General features: G+C 40.2%; 1 protein-coding gene across 1 annotated transcript in view; it reads right to left on the reverse strand.

Annotated features, from left to right (window-relative positions):
• htr2cl1 (5-hydroxytryptamine (serotonin) receptor 2C, G protein-coupled-like 1) overlaps positions 1-21,040 on the reverse strand; it is a 91,898-nt gene extending 70,858 nt beyond the window's left edge. Inside the window, exon 1 of the mRNA XM_068308872.1 lies at positions 20,563-21,040. The gene's annotated coding sequence lies outside the window, so the exon portion shown is untranslated. The remainder of the gene's footprint in view (positions 1-20,562) is intronic.
• Between the last annotated feature and the right edge of the window lie 3,089 nt (positions 21,041-24,129).

Consider the following 24,129-nt stretch of genomic DNA (forward strand, 5'->3'; position numbering starts at 1 on the left):
CCTGCAGAAGTGTAGGTGTGCTTTGTGATTCGATTTGTAAAGCTAATGCCTCTATGAAGCGTAATGATTAGATGGTGATGGTCAGGTCCCAATAATACAACAAACATGCTGAGATTTTGTATTTTTGGTACATTTAATGCTCTTATTTCATTATTTCCTTTGTTTACTGGTGAAAACATAAGCCTTTAAAACGCCGTGTTGATATAGAACAACTGTTTCCTTGGAGCTAAAAAACAGCAATGTCATAAATTCCTGTTAACCGTCTTATTACACAAATTGAAAATTACACAGATTGGGACTAAAACTTAACTCCAATCCATCCGAAGCAAAAGTAATTCTCCGGGCCTCTAGGCCACTATTCCACAGGGGTAAAATGTGATGGGTTGGCCGACGTTCAGCTTTTCCCGATTTGAGATGCCTTATCGTTTTCCCAAACCAGTTTCATGATGAAGGAAGTGTTGGAAATCTCGCAAATAAATGTTATCCTAAAAGTTTGTGGACGTGGAGGAGATTCGTCTGTTAGATTTGATCGGTTCACCCCCCCCACCACCACCCCCCTCCTGTTGGCCCAGCTTCAAAATTAGATAAACCATCCTTTATATCTTTATCAATCATCCAGGGATTCCCATACATTCGCTCGCAGCAGCTTTTTTTTTGCATTTGTTTATGTGCTGCCGAAGGAAAGAGGAAGCACCTTCAGGTCTCTGTGGGGGGAAGACTGTCACTTCCGAAGAGGAGAGGAATGTCTTATTAGACAGTGAGGTAAAGCTTAGTATATAAAGCTCAAAGCTTTTTCCAAACAGATCAGAGGAGGGTAGGTTAAAGGCAAAACAGAAGCTGTTGATTTCTTCTTCTTCTTTTTTTTGTTTAAATACTGCTTTTAAAGTCAAGTTGACAAGTTAACAGAGAAGGAAGAACAAGAGTCGGTCGGTAAATGTGATCAGACTGATTTTCTATGATTGTGTGGATGTGGATCTAAAAATAAATAAAATGCATAAATGAACCTTTAGATCATCGGCTAAAACATCTCCTGACCTGATCTCGACTTTACTTCTTGCCGTCTGAAGTTGTTACAGACGACACTTTCGTTTGGGTTCCAGAAATGTTGGAGTTCAGGTTAAAAAGTTCCTCGATAAAAGTTTTAGATTCGATCAGGACGGGGTTAAAAAAAAAAGCAATGAAAACCAACATTTATCGACTTACCATCAGCGCTGGAGAGCTTAGCAAAAAGCAACGTTCCATGAGTAACCATGAGGGATTGGGATAAACTGGACAAAGACTTACAGCAGAGGTAATTGAAAAGTTTTTTTATATACACAAAATTTTGTTAAATCACCTTCACCCAATTTACCTCCACCTTTCCACACCTTCATCACTCGAGCCACTCATTTCCCACCCTCCTCCAGTGACTCGTCTCTGACTCACAGCTCTCGCTGTAAATTCTTCAGCTCATCCGCCCTGATGTCGTTTTTCATGTGGTTTATGCCCCTTCACTCTCTCCCCTCCCTCTGCACTCACTGTCAGATTATAATTACGTCTTTGCCCACGAGCAGAATTAGACTCACTTTGTGTACGAGGACAATAAATGAAAAAGTGTCATATCACAAAATATGCATTGAAATATTTCACGTATTCAGTCGTGACCAGGAGGGGGAAAAGATGCCGTTACAAACAGGGTGCTTCTACGCATTATCCATCTCTCGCCTGTCAGCCTCCGTCCATTATGTTGCATCATTAATTCACCATGCCTCGTTCCACCCGAAACAGCCTTCATCCCTCTCTCTCTCTCCTCTTTGCTCATCCCTTCTTTTGTCTTTTTATGCTGCCTTTTTTTATTCACTGCCTTAATTCTCCTCCAAAAAAAAATCGCTCTTTTTGTTGACTTTATTTGTCCAAGTGTTCGTTCCATTTAAACCCCTGGTTTGATTTGTAATGAGTCTCACATAGTCCCTGGTTGCCTGTGATTTGTTGCTTTTACCCCACTCACCCCGAAAACATGTCATGTTCCGATATCAACAGCACAACCCCAATGCATTTTTCAGCTTCATTAATTATTAACAGTTCAGTCTTTTAGATTGCAATGTACCAGGAGCAAAAAGGTTCCTTTAAATTTCAACACGGCCAAAGAAAACGTGACATGAGTTGCACATTCATACTTCATGTGAAGCGCTGTGTCCAAACAGGAGCTGAAAGGTTATCGATGTTTTCCGACGCTATAATAAGAAACACATATTATTATAAATGTCAGGTTTCTGTGAGCGATGGAATGTCTGTCTTTCTCAGTAAACCATAATTACTGCGTTAAATATGTAGTTGAAGATTATTTCAGTACAAAAGTAAATTGTGTCACCTCCAAATTGGACTAGAATTTATGGGTGTTAAATAAAACAAATGCCAATGCTGCATTTATTCCAACCCTGTCTAGAAATAAAGAAGTGTAAAAGGAACATTTTACTTGAAAAAGCCTGAAAAGATTGATCCAACATCACAATGGTACACTTTGAGAAATGTGGTTAAATAAATAAATAAATAAATAAATAAATAAAAAACTCTTGAAAATATTAAAGACCGTCATCAGCATAATCAGAAAATCAATAATGAAAAATAGGATTCTCAGCTAGATTTTGAGTTTCCAAAGTAAAACAAAAAAACAAAAATCCTGCACCAAACTTCAGTTCTATCAATCAAAAGGAGCCAAATTAAACACTATGTCAAGGGCAGCGGCCTGAAAAATAATCACCGCATGTGCTGTCAGACAGCACTAACAAGTTTGTCTGAAAAACAACACGCTTGTCATGGTGATTTGATTGCTTCTCTTTAAGTCTCATTTTAAATTAACTTCCATTTTCCTTGGCAATGCTCAAGACTCTGTGAAGTGCCCTTCAACAGAACATTGACCCCCCCCCCCTCCCCCCATCAAGCATTTGGGTGCTGTCTCGCAGCGTTCTTCGTCTCATCCACAGACAAATATTAACTCGCCTTAGAAGATAAATGTGAAAAAAGGATTGAGTCTGCGTCTGCGCCGCGTGAAGGCGGGTGGCGTTAAACAACAGATAACCCTTATCCTGCAAAACCAACCGAGTGCGTAAGTGAAACAAATGTCGCCATTAGCAGGACAATCCTGATAGGAGGAGGAAATTATTTTGAAAAAACTGTTTCAACCGCTTCCAAATTTGTTGTTCTCTTTTTTTCAATTTGGACTGTATGAAAGTGAACAAACCAAGAGCAGCATCAAAGGTGTTTGAAGGTAAGTAAGGGGTCGTATCTCGCTGTCCTGACATCCATCATGGATATCATTGGACCAAAGTTAATGTCTTAGGAGAACATGAGAACGGAGATACCGAGCAGGCTTCAGGTGAGGGGAGCCAAAAAAAAAAAAAAAGTAAGCAGCAGAAGAAGAAGAACAGTGAAAGGTCGGCGGTGGCGGCTCTTTGATGAAAGGACTGTACAGGGGGGGGAAAAAAAATCAAAATGAAATAGAGAGGATGACTTTGAAGTAAGGACGGCCCGTCCAATCCGCTAATGTAAAGTCATTTATTATCACAATGTTGGCTTTTATCATTTTCCACCACAATCTGACAGCATCAAGACATTCTCCGATGCCGAACCCGTCATGACTTCAAAGAGAGGGCGAAGAGATTGAAAAGAGACATAAGAGAGGCTCCGAGTCATTATGACAAATTATGCTCTTTCTTCATATCACTTTACGCAAGGCCTTTTGATAAAGAGGATATCAATATACTTTGCAATCACCAACGAGTCCAATGAAAACACGAGAGCTTCCTTACAAGATAATCCTGGGGGTCTCTGGACACTTCTACTGAAGATCTTCAAAATATTTCACCAATGTCTCATTAAAAAAACTACAAATCTGCTGTTCTTTCATCCAGCAAATGACTCCAGCAGGTGTAAATCATAATCGTGTATTTGTTGGGAACTATTTATGGCACCGTTTAATAATGCTGTGATAGCAGGATGGTGGGTGGAGGATGGATTCAGAATTAAGTGCCCAGGAAATGTATTGAATGAAAATGTGACCCAGTGTCACATTTTCATTTTCCCCACTGAGTGTGTGTGTGTGTGTGTGTGTGTGTGTGTGTGTGTGTGTGTGTGTGTGTGTGTGTGTGTGTAGCGCAGCACTTCGAGTGGTCGGTCAGGCGATAAAAATGTTATTCATGCACATTTCATGTGTTTTTAATTGCAGTGTCGATTCATTAAAAACTATAATCACATGAATCTGTGCGCTGAGATGATTATGCTATGTTTATAATCAATTCATGTTTTTTATTCCAATGCACACATTTGTTTAAACTCATAAAAAAAACTCAAGCAATTCCAACATAGAAGACATTCAGTTAATTAAATTAACCATGATTAATGTGCTTTATCAAAAATGATTTGTTTCCAGATTAATGACAACAGTTAACATGTTATTCTAACAGTATATCTTAAAGTTATATGACTTTTCTTGGCGCATCACACTTTTGCAATATATGGAACTATTACTGATTTAGCTGATTATGGAAAATACATACATTACATGTCGACACTCCCTGTGTGAGGCTGATTGTATATAAGAGGCAGAATGACGTGTCAATGTGGATGTCAAACAACGCTCTGATGGTTCATAATGGCTCTTAGTGCAGCCACGTAATTTGCTTTTGCACGTGTTACCGGCGAGAAAGCAGAGAAAACACGCTCGTAAATCTGTCAGATTAGAGTGACAGAGAGGATTTAACTGTATTTATGAATGACAGAGTAGAGTAGAGTGTTTCTACCTGGACATCAATCACAAACAGTCACATGTACAAGAGAACAGGCACGCATGACCAGCTGGCCCAAAGTATTGTTCCGATTTTCCAGTCAAAATATAAAATGATTGGAGATACATTATAAGTGTGATCAAAATATGAAAATTCTATTAGCTTTTGCTTTAAATACTCAAAGTTTACATTGCAAAAATTGATACCAGTTAAATTTCATAGCTGACAAAGTGTTTACTGGTCATGAAGCTGAAATGAACAGGATAATTGCGCTCAGCTCTACCATCTGTGTTTTTGGCATGGATGCAAAAAAAGTGAAAAACGGTTGACAGAACTCCCTTTGTGTAAACCTTGTCAACAATCTTCCAACCTTGCTTTTTTCATTTTTTTTTTCTTACAGTGAGATACGAAAGTGTCGACTAACAGAGTCGTCACAGTTTTACCTTTACTGTTCAAGAAAAGATGCATGAATTTCTGAAAACATTTAGATTCACTTCTTTTAATATATCGAATTATGTCAACTTGGTCAAAAAACAAGAAAAATCTGCAGATCTTTGCACAATATATGTTTCTTCAAACAATGTTGCTGCAAAAATACATGCTAATCAGCTTTGAGGTGAAGGAGTCAATGATTTCATTCCCACTCCATTGTTATATGAAAGTGGATGGTGCAGAGCAGATAATAAGCCATAATTGCATAAATGGAAGCATTTATGACTGTTTGACGTCAATTTACAATCAATCTGTCAAAGTTCCAGAAAGGTTGAACCTTCATCCACCTTCAATCCACTTCATATATTTGGCAAAACGTATTCACCAATGAGCAAATGTTGGAAATCCTATGAACTAGAATATATCAAGGAATCAATGTTGGATAATATCTTCACATCTTTAAGTTATTTTTCTGTGTCTCTTTGAATGTGACTGTGTGTAAAAATGTGTTTTCATATTGATCCGTACATCTGTCCACTGGTGGCACTGTTGGTGTGAGTTAAGGTTAAGAGGTCAGAACCTGGCATATGCTCACACAGTCGGTGGACAAAAGTTCACACGCACACACACACAGATACACACCAAAGATGAATCGCAAGGTGAATTTGACAACCTAAGACTGTCATGCGAGTCATGGCAACTACATCATACAGGTCATGTATGAGAGTTGAAAAGAAAATTCTTGGCATGTCCCATTAAACGCTGCATTGTGTGTCCAGACATCACAGACAGGAAAAATAGATGCATCATCCTACACACACACACACACACACACACACACACACACACACACACACACACACACACACACCTGTACAAATTTGTAGTGTGTGTCAGTGGTGATGTGAACTGTGCCCTGGTGCATTGTGGGATCTTGGCAGGAGCACTGGGATACAGAGTGACGTTGGAGATTGCTGATTGCTGTAACTTCAACTCTGAGCCAAACTCATTGATCATCACAGACAGTGTGACTTGCCGTATTGATCAAATGTCAAATAGAGTACTGCGTTAGTGTATGATGACAGAATGCCAAGAGAAGCTCAGATGGATGTTAAACTGAGACACTGAACAATCTGAGACACTTGCATTCTTCCACGTACAATGATGTGCTAAAAAAGAACGTGAAATTATTAAAGCTTATTAAAGAAATCGATTATAAACTTTGGGTATACTTTAACACCCTGACTATACTCACAGTCAAACCTGTTATGCATGTATAGAAGGACAGATGAGGGTAATCTTACACACAATCATGTAAGCATGTCACTGTGAGTATATATTATATTATATTTTCAGGCTATTCTTCGTGGAACCGAAAATGTAATATGCGAAACGGGAATGAAGTCGAAGACCCAACGTTTACAGAGGAAACATTTTCTGGTTTAAAATGTGAGTCTCTCAAGGATTCATGCACACAACTGGAGAGGAGTGGTTTGAGTCGATAACGAAACGCTGAGGGATCTAAGAAAACTTTTAACTGTTAAATTTATCAAGTGGAGAAAATATCTGCAATTTTTGATGGGAATTAAAGCGTACAAAAGTGGACTTTATTTTACAAGAATTCCTCCCCGTCTCTCCTCACTGAGCAACAACAGGCTCGCAGTTATCTGTCAATTCAATGTGAAGCCCAGCTGCTGCAGTTTCACTCAACCGGGCAGCTGCTTGAACTACACAATCCACTTTAAAAGGAAACGGCTGAGAGCTTATGTCAATACTGCCAAGACTTATTTCCTTATTGACTTATGTTCACACAAAACATGCGTTATTTTTACTGACATCAGTCGAACTGGAACAGCATAAAAACGACATGTAGGTTTCAGCGAAAGATCACAACTGAATGCATTTACTTTAAATCAGTCAATAAGCGGAGTCTGACTGTTGGGAACATCCGGTGTGAAATGCATAAGCAGCAGTGGGACCGAATACATGGATAATAACTGATGGGAGTAGACAGATAATTTTGTTAGGGGACGACAACATGCTGTGAATGAAAAAGCTAACAAAGAGTAGACAAATTCCCTCCCCCCACCCTCCTCTTCCTCACCCGTCACCGCCTGCGGGCAAGCTAAACCTGAAAATCCCAGAGTGACAGGAATGAAAAGAATAATTCTGTCAGCTCGGCTTTTCGACACCTGGTCTCTTATTCCCTCCCCAGACACAAGGTTAGGAATTTATAGACTAACGAAGACGGAGGAAGTAGTTGCGAGACAAATGGAGAGACAATGAGGGAATAAGGTAGATATATAAAGCGAAGAGGCTGAACAGGGATCTTGAATAAAAACTGAAAAGTTAGATAAAGTTGAGGAGTAATTTTGAGAGAAAAATCAATGTCAAAGAAAGTCTAAAAAAAAAATAAAGCAGAGACTGTGTGCAGATTGTAAATCAATATGCTGTATCTTTTTTCCCGGTGTTAGTCTCAAAAAGCCAAGTAATATTCTAACAATCGATCCAAAGAAAAGGAAAAAACAAAAGCTAACTTTTGCTGCCGGGTACTCACTAATAAGAGATCTACAGAAGTTCAAAGTCCATTAACAATAAAACGCATCAGTGTAAGACTCGGTTTGACTGGCAGTTCATTTTAATGTGAAGGATACAACCTTAGATTGATCCAGAAACATCCAATCCCAAGTTTTTGGAGGCCAGAGAAAAGTTTTGACGAAATAAAAAGTAAAATATTGTGTAGTGGTGCGGATTTCTCTCTTCACTGTCTAGTCTATTATTTAATACATCACTAAACCCTTGCTGGGCTGTTAATTAGTTCCGTTGACCTTCCGATACGTCAGACACCCATAGAAACCTTTAGTTTAACTTTGTCTGAGTTTCTACGATAGTTTGAAGGTCTTATGAAATAATGGAAAGTTCACTTAGCTTCCTATCTGCGTTCTCCCTCCCAACCATCCATTAACATGAAATGAAAGCGAACTGATGGCTAAAACATTTTTTTTTTCAAAATCTGTTTCAGCTATTTGAAAGTTGGTCATCTTAAACCAATAAGCACAGTGACACAACTTAATAACTGGTCTATCATATAGGATTTGCAGGTTCACCAACTTCATCAGTCTCAGCAGATTCATCGGCCGCCACCACCACCTTCTTTTCCCATCAAAAGAAGACTTTTTTTATGCTGCTGTTGCTAACGTCCCACTACTATAACTACTAGTAGTACGACTAACCCATAAAGGCTCCATTTCAGCCGGCTGGTATTGAGGTATTAATTTGGAGCTGTTGATGTACGAGACATTGGTGTAAATGAAGACCTTGGCTGTTGTTTAGTTTCATCTGTCCAACACACTTTCCTTTTCTTCATGTTGTTCGTGGTTTCTTTGATTTCCTTGCCCTTGGTGTTCTCTCACAAGCACTCCTCTCTCACCATCTGTTGTTTTATTTCCTTCCTGGATGGTCTTTTGTCTTTTTTGTAATACCAAAATAGTACATGACATTTTGATTTGCAGTTAAATTGAGCTTTGCTGATTTTATCTCTATTTTGTTGTCGTGTTTCCTATGCACACTTGTAAAAATGTTACAGATTAAGGCAATCAGTCGCTCAGATTGATTGAGAAAAGATTCACAACTAGAAGAAGATGTTTAAAGCAGGCTGCCAAAGTTCAAAAAGACGGAGCTGAAAGCATCCTAAGTCATTCCAGATACCGTCTCCTGTCTTGATCCGTCTCAGGAGTTTGTTGTAGAGACAATCTGATTTGGGAATATCGACTGGTTCTGCTTTACTGGGTATGTTGAATCAGAAAGTATTCAAGACAAGACAGAGTTTAGAGAGATGGCGGCTTAAAGCCTTTAATCCAACATCCAGTCTTAAAACCTTTCAATACCACATGCTTCCTTTGGAATTTAGCCTGCTTAAAATGTTATCCGACAATGGCTGCCTGGACATGAATGCACTTTCCTTGCAAGTCCCTGTTATGTCTACAACCCTCCATTGCTAGGCAGCCGCAAAGACTTGTGGACTGGGAACGGAAATCCAGCCGGCGGCAAATTTAATATTTGGTCTGTGATGTGTTTACAACTTACTCTGGAAAATGCATTGTGAGTTAGAGCTAGAAAACACGACATGAGAAGGTTTTTTGTTCAAGCAGCTTTCAATTGAAAAGGTCAAAAGCAGATTTAGAAACCATTTCGGTACGAAGTTTAGGAATCATACGTAGAGACAGTGATCGTATAGCAGAATCAAAGAAACCAAGATGTCCACTGACATGTGGACACATTATTTTATTTACAAGCATAAATATGATGAAATTATTCTGCTGTGACTTGTGAAACGACACCAGGCATCGACACATCTTTACAGATGAAAACAAGCTTATTTCTGTCTTTAAATCTCAGCACGGGACAAATCCAACCGTTTTGTTTCTGTTTTGCAGAATAGCACACATTCTTATTATGAGAAATCAATGCTAGACTAATTAGATTGCACTCAAGCAAAGTTGCAGCCTTGACCAATACATCTGTGAGTGGTAAAAACTATGCTAATGACATCATAAAAGGTTAAGTACTTGTGATTAATGGACTTCACCAAAGCTGGCTTAAAAGAGTTTTTATTTTAAGGTTTAATGTTGCTGTGGTGATGGTGGTAGTGTGTGTGTGTGTGTGTGTGTGTGTGTGTGTGTGTGTGTGTGTGTGTGTGTGTGTGTGTGTGTGTGTGTGTGTGTGTGTGTGTGTGTGTGTGTGTGTGTGTGTGTGTGTGTGTGTGTGTGTGTGTGTGTGTAAAAAGAAGAGAAAAAGAATCGGGGTGAAGAAGTTGTGAAGTTGATAAACTGACAAGAGTAAGAGTATTTTAGCTGATAAACTGCACTTGGTAGCACATATGGTCCTCCAAGTGTGTGTGTGTATGTGTGTGTGTGTGTGTGTATGTGTGTGTTAACGTGAGAGTGTGTGTGTGTTTCAAACTGTCAAACATCAGTGGAATGGGCAAATCCCCAAAGCACATCGCCTTCAAAGAGAGGAGTACCCAGGGATGTGAGAATGTGTACATGTGTGAAAAGGAAAGAGTAGTTTGGTGTGTGTGTGTGTGTGTGTGTGTGTGTGTGTGTGTGTGTGTGTGTGTGTGTGTGTGTGTGTGTGTGTGTGTGTGTGTGTGTGTGTGTGTGTGTGTGTGTGGTGTGGCATCTATATCAGACACATTCACTGCAGGACCATTCCTTTAGATTTTTGTAGAGCTGTGACTCGAATACAGAACAAGACAGGAAGTAAAAGGAAAAGAGGAAATCTGGAGCAAAGGAGGAAAAGCAACGAATAAAGGAGATGGAAAAAAAGGAGAATAGTTCAAATGGGTCAAAAAGACACTGAAGTGGAGAATGAAAAGGATCGGAGGGATAAGAAAACGATGAATGGAAGGGATACTGAATGGAGGGGGAAGAGTGAAGAAAACGATTGAGTTGGGGAATGTGGAGGATGATGACAATTACAGGAAGAACGAGTGAAAGGAAAGTCAAGACTGAGAGGGAAATGGAGAGCGATAGTAAAAACATGAATGAAGCAAGGAAATAAGAGGGCCGGCAGTAAGGGGATGGAAGAAGGAATTGGAGTAAGAAAAGAAGGAAGAACGAAGGACCCAGATGATGACAGAATCAGAAGAATGTCAGGAAGGATGGAATCATTTGGAGAGTGTGAAGAAGGGAAGACAGGGATGCAGGAAGAGATGAAGATGGAAGAATGGAGGAATGATCAGAGGATGCAAAGGAGGTAAATAAGACAGAAAACAGAAACAATTGAATAGAGGAAAGACAGGAATGATAGAAGGGATGGAGGAAAGGAAATAGAACATTCATAAGATGAAAGGATGAACGTTGAGACATTGAGGAGGAAGGAAAACAGCAATTACTGTGATCCTTGAAGGATGAATCGGAAGCAGTGGGGGAAACATCTTCGAACAGAAGTCCAGGTGCTTCAGATCCAACCTTCAAGGACTAGTGTGACCTAGAGGAATAGGGAAAGAGGAAAAAGAAGGAAGAGGATCACATTTATAGAAGAGCAAAAAAAAAAAAAATCACCTTCAACTTCTTCCACTTTTGGTGCTTGATGTAAAGGAGGAAAGGAACACAGGTCAGGACAGAAAAGGAGCATGGAGAAGAAAATGGAAGGGAAAACATTTGCGTAGGAATATGTACACACTATGAAAGCAGATAGGAGGGAGTTGAGGAGCTAAGCAATGAGGAAGAGGATGGAAGGATCCGGGAAGAAGGGAAACAGCGAGAGAGAAGGCTGAGGAAGAAAACATTGGGGAAGAAGACGGATGAATCGGTAGAAAAGGTGCTGTCGAGGAAATAAAAATAGTACAAGGATTCATGTTTCCTGAGCTTTTTTTTATGCTAATGACATCAAAACAAGCGAAGAAGAAATACTGGAACCTGTGTAGTCGGAGTTCTCCTCCAACATCATGAATGTTTCATCCTGCTATTTAATTGAAGACATGATGTTTATAGAGTGTGTGTGCGTGTGTGTGTGTTTGGTCATGTATATACTTTCACTGTAACTTGAGATACTTTCAAGTATTTCAAGTTACAGTGAAAGTGTGTGTGTGTGAGTGTGTGTGTCTGCAGACGCTCAGGTGTAGGAGAGCGTCTGCCATGGCTTCCTCGCTGAATGACAATCGTCACAAGTTTCTTTTGCGTGAACACACACAGGCGTGACGCACGACAACCTCAACAGCACAGAATAATGAGAGTCTGAGGGGATCACACACATGACGCGCGTGGATGTTACACATCTCTGACAAACTGACGGACGCGTCCCAGTGACGCGGAGAGGCCTCGTGGCAGACAGCTTTCACTATAGCTGGTGAGCTCACTGGTGTGCTTGATGTCCTATATTCACTGTGATTTTATTTTAATCCAATTCTTCCGGCCCTTTTTTCCACGAATGCGCCCCTCCTCTGACCCAGTAAACGTCTCGTGGAGATTTAATCTCTCTTTTTGTCGAGAGGGAAGCGTGTCATGACCAGGGGCGACGGCAGACGCACTATTAGTCACACATAGAGTAATAAAAAAAAACATGTGGTCATCTGAGCAAGTTGGAAGTGTAAAAGCAGACAAAAGACAAGGTTACTTTTCAGTTTCTGGAGAGGAGCAGTTTTAAAATCACGTAATCAGCAACAGTATCCTGATTATTATCAGGATACTGTTGCTGATACTGTTACTGATACATTATTAGGATTATTATCCTGATTATTAAATATGTCCTGGTCTTAAACTGGTATTTTTGTGCTGTTAACTTCTGAAATTTGGAAAGAAATGGGCATAAAAAAATTTTTTTTTTAAATGCAGTGACTGTAAGTAGGTGCTGACATTACTGACATTACCCATGATGCATTGGAAATTAGTTATTAACTGGGAAGAGTATTTTACATTATCATACTGAGAGATATATTGCAAATAATTGTAAAAAATAAAGAAATCGCTAACAGCTCAGCTTGAGTTTTCTATCAATACTAGTATTAGGTGACTTCCTGGAGCTGTTGGTTTGTTTGTTGGTTTATTTTTTGGCAGGGTTACACAAAAATCACTCACTACCTACTACTACACCATGTTTCATGCAATCTGAAGGGATGAGCAAGGAGTAAAGCGACATTTGTATTGTATTGCAATTTAAAAAGATGCATTAACATTTTAATTTAGGTAGAAATGAATAGTGTCTATTTGTTTAGGCTTAAATTCTGTGATTATTACCAGCGACCAGGTTGTACACACACATACTGTACAGACACTCTACATTTAAACATCCCTTCTCTGCCATGAGTGACCATTACTTCACAGATTTTAGATTCTTGACCCTCTCGTGTGTACCTTCCTCTCCAACGTGTCCCTCATTATTCATACAAACTATTTTCCACTCGCTCTTCTTCTTCTTCTTCTTCTTCTTCACTCTCTCCTCGCTCCCTCCATCTGTCTTCAGTTCAAATTGATCAAACAAGATCAAACAGGAAAGGAAAGTATAAAGAAAAAAACCAAGAAGAGCGTTGCATATATGCATGAGCACTGATGGCGTTGGCCACGGCGCAGGAAGCAAGTCCAAAATGACACACATGGGACTTAACTCAGGCTTAGATGTGATGTGAAGGATGTGGAATACAGAAAATAATGTAATGGGAGAACCAATAAATGTTCACCTGGTTGAAGATCATAAAAAATACTATTAAGGCTGGCTCTATTAATCTATGTAGTTGTGCAAGAGGAGTGTTTATACAGTATTGTGCTTCCAGAAGTCACTTGTGTTTCTTTTATAATTTAGTATGATATTCTCACAGAGGTGGTTTTAAGACACCAAACTGTATGTATATGGAATATTGTATTAGTTGCTTGTTATTTGACTTCAGTTGTTCTAAAATACATTAAATTACTTTCTTCCAGCGAGGGCAGCACTGAATTCAACTCCAGTTATGTTCAAACTCGCTGCAGAATTCTTTACAGATAAAATCATCGGCGCGATTGAACAGATTATGTCATTATGACTGATTGTATGATATGAATATTTATTGGTAATAAGAGTGTATTCATATCAAAGCTGTGAATCACAGTTGCTTTCAGTACATTTAATTCACTCCTAACTTCTTCAGTATCAACATGCCTGAATGTCCCAGGACTATGGATCCTGCACCATCCACATAAAACCCCAATGAAAGGTCCAAGAAGCTACGTGCTGTAAATCTATGCAGATTATACATTGGGATTATATTAGATTATAACTGCCACTGCTGACCTTGTGATTTCAAATGCCAAATAGAGAGACAGCTGTACTCGTGGTCTACCAGAGGTCAGCTCGCTGTTGTCATTGTCTTTCTCTTTTGATACCTTCCTCACCTCTTTTCATATAATGTATAATCTTTTTTCTCTCTCTCCTCATGTATTGTTTCATCACTCCACCTTTACCGTTCCCTCACAAAGAGAAACCTCTTTTGATTTCCAGCGGTTTACAGTATAAAAGGTCTTTGTGATAAAACGATTACACAAGCTGAGACTTATAAGCGCTCTAGGTCACACCCAGCACGACTTTCCCACTAGTCGAAGGTCTCCGCTGAGCCGAGGGAGTCTGCATTTATAGTGAATGTTAAGATGGAACCATACAGCCATTAAAGCACACAGTATTGATGCACAAGTGTGAGTAAGCCTGATTACACGTCAGTGAAGGCGGTGAGTCAGGCAAAAAGAAAAGTTTGATGCAGACGGGTCAAGGCAAAGAGAAGTTCTGATGTAGTCAAGTTTGATGCATGCTTAACTGATTTTTCGAGTATTTCAAAGAGGCGGTTTTGAAATGTTTCTTTCCAACGCTTCTTTTCTTCAGTTATTCACAACAGATAATGAAAAATGTCTAATTTTTCAAATAAAACTACATTAGCCAGAAATCAGGGCTGCTCTATTAAAAACGTGTGTCTAAGGAAGCTGAAATTGCATAAATGAAAAGTCAACTATAATGTCTATGATAGCATTAAAAAGAGAAAAATGACACACACACACACACACACACACACACACACACACACACACACACACACACACACACACACACACACACTTTTATACAATTGAAATTATATATAAATTAAGAAAAGTCATGTTCTAAAAAACTTAGTGTGGATGGCTGCAGGACAACACAGCAAATCACTGATACGATCAGAGCCCGAATCTTTCAAATAAATTTAGTTAAAAGCCATTTATTGAATGTTTTGGCTTCCTTCAATGATGTTTTGCATTTGCAGTTTCTGGAGACTTTCTCACACACGTCCTCTGAAAAAAACTTGATAGTCTGCGTAATATATGGTAACCGCAAAGTGTGGCCTATAAACTACTAGCTTTTTTCGCAGGCTTTGAACCCTGAATATTAACCAATTTATTTATAGATTTTTACGTCTTAATGACCTCCAGGAGGCGAGACAGAGAAGGTGAAGACATCACAATAGCTTTTCCTGCAACCAACAAGCATGGTTGATGATGAAACCGATTAACACCAGTCTGGAAAGATGGACATAGCTCAGGTAATCTCAAGGATTACCCAGTGTCGGAGAAGGTATGATTTCATTTGTGTAGCATTTCAGTTTGAACATAAAAATGGTTTTTGATGTCAGTCCTCATTATCCCGTATATCCATTTAGTTCGATTCTGGACATTTTTAAGCCTTCTCCTGCGCTAAGCTCCCATCTGGATCCTATAAATCTGCATCCAGCCGGATGTTTAATAGCTTATACTGCTGGATAAGCATTCCAGCACTCTGCTTTTGTTCCACACCATGTCTGCTTGACAAGGAATAGCTTTCACAAAGCACTACAAGAAATTCCAATTTCCTAAAAAAAAAAGAAGATACGATTCCTTACTGTTAACTGATGAATATTTAAAGACTGCACCTCATAAAATGAGCTCAGAGCATCTGGACGATTTAACTCTTCAATTTAATTAAAAGTCAACATTTGAAAGTAAAACGTTAAATTAAAACATCCTGTTAAATTTGGAAACAAAACTCTTTTTAGTACAGCAGGCAAAGAGATGGTCCTACCATCTAGCATCTCGGAAAAAGCAACTCAAAATCGTTCTCATATCACGAAAGAAATAAGTCACAAACATGTAGGCAGACACTTGAGAGCCTTGCAGTTTGGATTGCAAAATTAAAGAGGAGTTCATGTTCGTTAACATTCACGCTGAGGGACTTTAGAAATCTCCATTTTCTGCTCATTTACAAGTCAGCCTGTCTGAGGCAGTTGCAGACTCACATTCAAATTTGTACACACACACACACACACACACACACACACACACACACACAAACCATTCTGTGGCTGTTATGAGTACGATGTAATCAGACTCAAGAAAGCTCTATATCTATCTATTTTCCATTTGCAGCCAGAAAGGCAATGTAGCAATGATCGATTACGTTTGCCTCCCTCCAACCCACCAGTGGAAGGTTAAAGCTTCCATCCACGATGAGCGACTCCCACCCCACCACCCCACCCTCCAATTGCTTTGCCTCCCCCTCACAGGTCGCGCGTCTTCAGAAAAACGAGGCGGTGGTTGTTGTCGTTTCACATGACTGATCGTCACTTTAATCTTTAGCGTTTTCACCCAGGAGAGACTGAGGCGATTCAGTCGAATGAAATCCCCACCCCCACCCCCCCACCCCCTCTGAATGACGAAATCAAGCACCTGCTGAACACAAACACGCCGGGGTTCGTGCTCCCGTACTCCAGAATGCATGACTGAGGAGGAGCACGAAAGCTGAATGAATCCTATTCACCAGGGGAACAAAGCAACACCGATTTCGTGCAATCAAGACTCAGGTTTCAGGACAAAATGAAAAGACAATAAAAACACATCCAAAATCCACCTTAAACAAGACTTCGCTATTATTAATAATGTTCTATTTATGTAGGACCATAGATGCTATTTGGAATTTGTCCACATGCTTCCGTGGGTGTTTTACATTTGCAGCCACGCGTCCACAAGAGGGCAGTGAAGAGTCAACAGTGCATTAACAAACGGAAAATATAAATCAAAAGAAGAGATAGCAATATTTTGTTTTTTTCACTTTCCTCTTTGCTGTTTCCGTACGCCTTCGTTGTGCCTTTTATGAATCGTAGCAAAACATTGTTAGCTTCGCTTAATCGCATCTTTCATCCATATCCAAGCTCAGACAGAAGGATCTGCCCTTATCTGTGTAAGTGTAAAAGAGGCTTAAGGGTTAAAGGAAACGATCGCTTCATGTTCTCGATGATCTTGATAAAAAGTTTGATTCATCTCTGTGAATCAAACACACCAGCAGTACAAAGTAAAAGTTTTAATACCTCATTTAAGGTGGGCTTAAGTAGGCTCCTACTACTTAAACTCTGCTCAAAGCTCAGGTCGGGGACAGATTATAGTGGTTCATCCTGCTCTTCTGCATTCTTGGATTACCGTGTGATTTTGGTTGTTCGTTTCTGATCTCCTCACTCTCTGGTTTTGGATTCTGTCTGTATTATAATTACAAACTTGGATTTCTTCTCATAGTGTTTTACTTTTTTGGGCCAAAAATTTGGGATTGGAATACTAAGGACAGGAGGGAAAACTGGAACTCAGGCCGTGACGTCTGCCAATCAAAACCTACTTGTGTCACATGATCAGAGCTGTGGCCGTGGAATGAAACTCAATCTAATCTCCTCAGAGTGTTACTTAAATGTAGACCAACTCAGGTCTTCAAAACCAAGTGGACTTCTGAATATCTATCTAATGAAAGTAATCATTTTAAATTACAGGTCGAAGTGACGTGGAACCTTTTAGTCCTCCATTAGCGTTCAGAAGGATGGAGTAGATTGATTGGATATCGATAGAATTTCTCCAGTCTGACCAGCCACTCCAGGTGCTTTCCACCACAAGCCACTCTCTCGCCAGTTACAAAGGCTAGTATGCAAGGCGTTATCTCATCAGGAGCAATAACCATTCACACAACCACTCAGACACCAATGGAAAAGCCATCTGGAGCAATTTGGAAGTGTCTTCCCTGAGCGCACTTGAAATGGCCTGGGGATCAAACCACCAACCTGATGAGTGGATGTCTGCTGTCCTCTTCGACCACAGGAGCCCTCAAGGGTCTGCTGGGATCATGTTTTGTTTGTTTTTACAAACCATTGTTCCACCACATATCAAGACGCCAGTGTTTACAGCTGTCCCTCACGCCAACGCCTGCGGTTTGCAGCCGGAAATCCAGTCATCCCGAAAACGACCGATGTGTGGTGAGATGTCAGATGATGGGAAAAATACAATCACATCGCTGACCAAAGAGATGCAATGAAAAAAGAAAGCTTGGGTTTTTTTTGAGAAATGATCTGAGATTGCAGAGAGAAAAAAAGAGAAAAATCCATCGAATGACAAAGAAGTTAAGGCATCAATATATCGTGACACAAAATGGGAACCCCAAACTAAAGGAAATCTTAATCCTCCAATCAGGACAAGCATTCTCCTCACAAGGTCAAAGCCATCTTCACAAAGACAGAGGAGCATCCACACACTGACGCCTGCAGATGCATTCCTGCACAGACACAAGATTATTCCCATGTAAACACAGACGCTTGTGCATGCATGCTCGCACTGATATACACCCGTGCTTTTGCACAGACCCCCGGAGCCCAACGCACAATCACATTTCATTTTGCTCCGTGAATTAATGGGTTCCCCTCTTCAAATCTATTTTCCCTCCTGGATCCCAGCACTCTCATCTCAACCTCTGCAGTTGTTGCTTCTTTCCTGAGCAGCTGTTTGGAAGTGAGACTTTCCTTTAGCTTCTTTTTAATTCAAGGAGGGAGGGGGGGGATGATCAAGCAGGGTGATTCATTTTGTAAATCAAATAAAGGCTGGGATGGATGGATGTGGCATTTTCAGAGGAGGAAACCCAAAGGGAACGCATGAACATGTGTACATGCGTGTGGCTGTGCTTTGTCTTTAATCTTATCTAACATCCACAGTCCGTGAAGCTTTTGCATACATTACATTTGATTGGAAAAGAAAACAGCCGGCATAAATAAACCTGCAGCTCACAAACCATTCGGTGGTCATCCGTCTATCCGCTTGAGATTATTGGCAATGTGAGCATGTAGGGGGTTGGAGAGATAAAAAAGGAGCGATTGCTCAATCATTTCGGATACGCTCGGCCATTCATAGAATGGTTGTAATGGAAAAATGGTGATGAATGGAATGATACGCTAAGCAGCGCAACACTACATCTGCTGGTGAAATTGTTAGATTTCATGTTGGGAATACTGATCACACAGCATCAGAGAATGTTTCTGAATAAAACGATGTGCAAATGGAATTGGAGAGAGACACACTTTGGTTTTGGAGGAGGAACCAAACATCCTTGATTTACCAGCAAACTGAAGCAACACCAAAAGGAAAAGAGGAATTCAGAGATTAAAGAAACTGAAGGACAAACTGATTAAATCTTGATCCACGTTTTGAGAGAAGGAGGAAGATGGAGCAAGACTGAAATTATGATGTGTGACTTAGTACCCCTTCAACAAGCATAAAAAAAAGGATTTTGTGTTAAAAATCTGCCGGACTTGTGCTGAATATAAAAAGGTTAAACTGGTCATATAATTGTTGGCACACGTCATCACACTCCCTATCAGCAAGGCCAACCACCCTTGGCTATTGCAATTATTTGCACATAAAAAAGGCAGCCAGACGCTTTGGCTAAACACCTCCACCAAATGTTAAACTTGTGACTCGATCTCTGGGGTGGAACTGAAGGAAGAAATGTTTCCTCACACAGGTTATCTTACTCCAAGGATGAGGAGAAAGACAAAAAAAAAAAAAAAAAGTCCCAAAATGTCCCAAATGCTCTAATCCTCCCTGGAGACAGGTGGATTAGTGGGACACTCACTGAATAAACACACAGACACACACCCACATACAAACACATGCACACACACACTCAGCTAGCTGATCTGATCCTATTTGGTGCAGGTATGTGCTGCTGATTCTCCCCCCCAAAAAAACCTTCAGCAAAGCAGCGCAGGGATGGACACGCGACCAGCCACACCCTCCTCCTCCTCTTCCTCCTCCCTCCCCCTACTCCTCCTCCTCCTCCTCCTCTTCTATGAATAAAACCCACCAACACATTCAGAAAAAAAACACATTGTATTCTGTCAAATCTTTTGATCCAATGTTTAGCCTAAAACATTTTTTCCCCTCAAATCAAAGCTACAAATCAGAAGAATATGGAAAAAACTTGCTTTGAGTGTTAATAATTCAGCATTCTTTCTCATTATTGTGTGATTTCCCATCGTTTCACATCGTGGCTTGAGATTTTGACGCTCCAGTACAGATTTGAAAACTAAACACCACAAAGGATCAGTCAATGCTGCCGATTGTGCGGCGCGTCAGACGTAGAGATGCGTAAAGGCGCATGTCTCACAATAAACAACTCCCCTGCTGCAGCCACCTGTCAATCTAAAAGCACAGTCAAGTTGCGGCATTTACACCCATTGTCTATATTCCGTCAGTCATCCTCTGCTCGGTGATGTTTCACACACGCACAACTCCGATCTGCTGCGTTCAGTGCGTCTCCTCCTCGGTATCGTTCGGTATCGATCTCGTTTTCATGGCCAAGAGTCGATTTTTGGCAAAGTTTCATCTCATCCAAATTTGCTCATCGTCCTGCTTTAGGTGCATCTTTACTCTCAACTTTCACCCTCACAGTTCTCCACGCCAAACTCACGAAATGATCTGACCTCTATCCACCGATCGTCTGCGTCAACGACGCAAGGGCGCACCAAATGTTCTCTTTATGTCGATCGATTTTTTTTGTTTCTCTCTGACTCAGACGCAGGTTCACTCACCCGTGAAGACATTAGATTGTTCCTTCTGCGTCCTTGCAGTTTCTGATTCCCTTTTCTTTATTGCTACATTCTCCATCTCTCCGCGCTGGCTACAGTATGTCCATGTCCTTCCTTCAGGTGGTGGAGTGAATCTCCGTTTCTGTTTAATCTCTTGAGCAACGGCAGACAAGCCCCCCACCCACCCACTACAACCGTAAACTAGAGACTAGAATGGCTCCAGTCCATCTGCTGATTTCAGAATTATTCAGTTTGTCCGGGACACATTGGAGCGCAGAACCAGGACGGGCGCACCGGACACATTCTGCGGTCCATTTGGGTCCGGCGCGCGTCCCGCACTGACGCATGGAACCCAAATATCAATGAGTCAGTCGGTCTGTAAGTTCCACAAGAAACAGGTGCGAAATCTAATTAAGATGTGGATTTTTGTCCTGAAAACAAAGTTAACACCGGAGACCAGAGCGCGGGTGAAACGGCGACTACGGACTCCTTACCGACTACTGCTGGGAGAAAAGGAGGGAGGGACAGAGAGAGAGGGAGAGAGAGAGAGACAGAGAGAGGGAAGGAGGACCGCAGACTCCGTTCGCAGACCAAGAGTTGATTCCCGCGCTGAGACGTATAAACTTGTGGGTACGCAAAAAAAAAAAAATTAAAAATGCTGTGCGTACGCCTCTTTCTGCGCATCAGACGGCATTCACAAAAAACCCTTGGTTGCGTACTGGTTTTCAGTGACAATTGATGATGTTGTGGTGAAATAAACATGAAATTTAACGTAATTTAATTTAATAAATTGCATTTCATTTGTATAAATTATATACATGTATAATTTATCTAATTCGAGCCATCTCCTTTTCGTATGATCCATGGCCTCTTTCACGGGTCATCATTTGACATATAACCTGGAGTGGAGGTGATGATTGTGCTTCCTAGAGATTTATGAAGAAAAATTAACTTTTTTAAAGGCATCTTGATTCTCTTTCCTCAACAACACCAAACATAAAAATGTGGGGGAGGATATTGTGATGGTGTGTTTTGTGAATAAAAAATTGTTGGCGGTTTGTGATGTCATTAAATACAGATGTTTTCTGTTTCAATAAATTTCTTCTTTGTTGTGTCTTGTTGGAATAATGGCAACACTGCCCCCAGTGGCTATTTGGTGGCACTGCTGTTTTGCTCCCATAAAAATGTTCCAATCTTTTGCGCAAAAACTTGCTGAGATACATTCACACCTAAAACGACATGTGAAATAATTCAGATACTGTTAAATACACGCAAAGAACAAAAAATCTCGGTTGTAATTACACACTAAGAGCAACAACATTGAGGTGCTATTCATACACAATTTAGCCAGATCAATTTGTGCAGCACACTCTTCCAGAATAAACTCTAATACTGTAATTTGCAAAGGGAATTAGCCCCCCATCTCCCTAGCTTTAAAATTAATTATCCTTTAGCAACAAATCCCCTCTTTCATGATGTACATCGTGCACACACACACACACACACACACACACACACGCACGCACACACAAAACCCACCATTGGATTTCCGTTCATACTACTCTCACTGTTTAGGGTGATTCTCCTCCATGTCTCAGTCTGCCTGCTGTTTTATGGATCAAATCCTCTGCCTTAAACCTTCTGTCATGCTGCTTTGCATCTATTGTTTACCCTGTTACCTTACATTATGTTACACAGTCATATTGTAGTTCTATAAAAAAAAAAAAACTGAGGCGTTCCTCCACTTACAATGCATGTAATTCCCAACCTTTAGGAATCTGTCAAACGCTGCGGAGCTTTGCTGCACGACAATTCCCCAAACATTGAATGCAGGTCCGAATGTTTTATGGTTCTTTGTCAGAAACAATTTGCTTTAACACATGGATGGTAAATCCAGTTGAATGTAGATGACACAAACGCAGGCACAAAAGGGAAATCAAAGGAAGAAAATACAATATTAATAAAAAAAAAACACTCAAGGGGTCGAGGGATGCAAGCAGTATAAAAATCTACAAGCAAACTGGAAGTGTAGGAAACTCACAAGAGGCTAATTGCATACAGGTGAAAATAAATGGACTGAGAGAGGTGAGCAGGAAAACGAGGAAAACATTGGACGCCGGAAAGGAAATTTCAACCTGAAGCAGGATCTGACTTAACTAAAAGCCCTGACAGCAGCACAAAACACGCAGAAACAACCAATCACTAATGTAACTGTAAATCAAACCTTTTTAAAGCGGCCCTGCATCTCTTGTGTAAATCCGGTGCTGGCCAAGTTTTTCTTAATAATATAAAAGAAGTGTCCTGATATAAATTATGCAACACACACACTGTACTTGTCTCTTTACTACGGTCGTCCTGTGAGTTTTAACAGCACGATGTGATCTAATGTCTTATTTAAACCCAAAAGAAGTCATGGCTTCTCTTCTGCAGGCTAGTCGACTGCAGTTTATAAGACTCTCCTGCCACCTGAGGTCTAAATCAGTCTGATTAAAGCAGCAGGTTTCTGACTCCTGGGGACAATAATTTGAGAATACCCCCCCCCCTATATACAGTATATACAAGTGTGTGATATATTACTGTAAAACGGAACTGTGAGATAAATACTGCCGCTGCAGAAAGTCCCTTTGAATATCAGATGCTGCAACTTCTCATTTATTTAATCAATTTCCGCTATGAATTGGAGAAGAAGATGAAAATTACTTCTTTAAAGGAACACTATTATTAGCTATACATACTAATGAGACCTTAACATTCATGAAAAGGTATGCCTGGCTACATAGAAAATAGGATACATCTTGCAGTCTGCTGGAACCTATCTCATCTGGCTATAGGCAAGAAGAGGGGGTGCACCCCAGATGAGACGCCAGCTCATTGCAGGTTGCAAAGAAAATAAGTTGCAAGAAAGCCAAAATTGACTTTCAAGTGTTTCATCTCCCTCCTGTTAGAACGTATTTAACGGTTTAGTGGTTTTTCCCTGTGTCTCTTTCACACTCTTACACAACAAGGTCAGGCTGACGGTCCTGAACGAAACAGGACTCAAAAGCAAGTCTAAGAACACAGATAGTCTTCATTTGTGTCTTTACTTTAAAAAAAATAAAAAAGTTTTTTGGCACACAGAAGAACTCCCTTATTCCCTCGTCTTCAATGATCTGTTTTATGTTCTAGAATCAACAGTGAAATAACAGCATCATCATTTTATATTAGCTCCATTAGAGAGTAGTGTTCAGTAGTTTTGGTTTCACCTTTCTTGAGTTGTTTTGTGTGTTTTTTTAGTTTGTGTTAGTCCTAATTCCTTTAGTCTCATTAGGATACTCTTTGCCTTTTGTGGTTTATATTTAGTTATCAAATCCCTGATCTTCAAATTCCCCTTCTTCATTTTTTTTTTGCGCATTTGCATTTCAGTCCTCATTATTTTGCTGAAATGTAACATTTGGCATACAACTCAAGTGAGGTGACAAAGTTAAATAAATAAATAAAAAAAGCAGGCACAGTACAAAACTGAGCAAACTGTCAGAAGACGGAAGGAATAAGGGAGGATTGTGAGACGGAGCTACAACAATGAAGTGACAC

Source organism: Antennarius striatus, chromosome 23 (assembly GCF_040054535.1).
Source record: "Antennarius striatus isolate MH-2024 chromosome 23, ASM4005453v1, whole genome shotgun sequence".
Taxonomy (NCBI): domain Eukaryota; kingdom Metazoa; phylum Chordata; class Actinopteri; order Lophiiformes; family Antennariidae; genus Antennarius; species Antennarius striatus.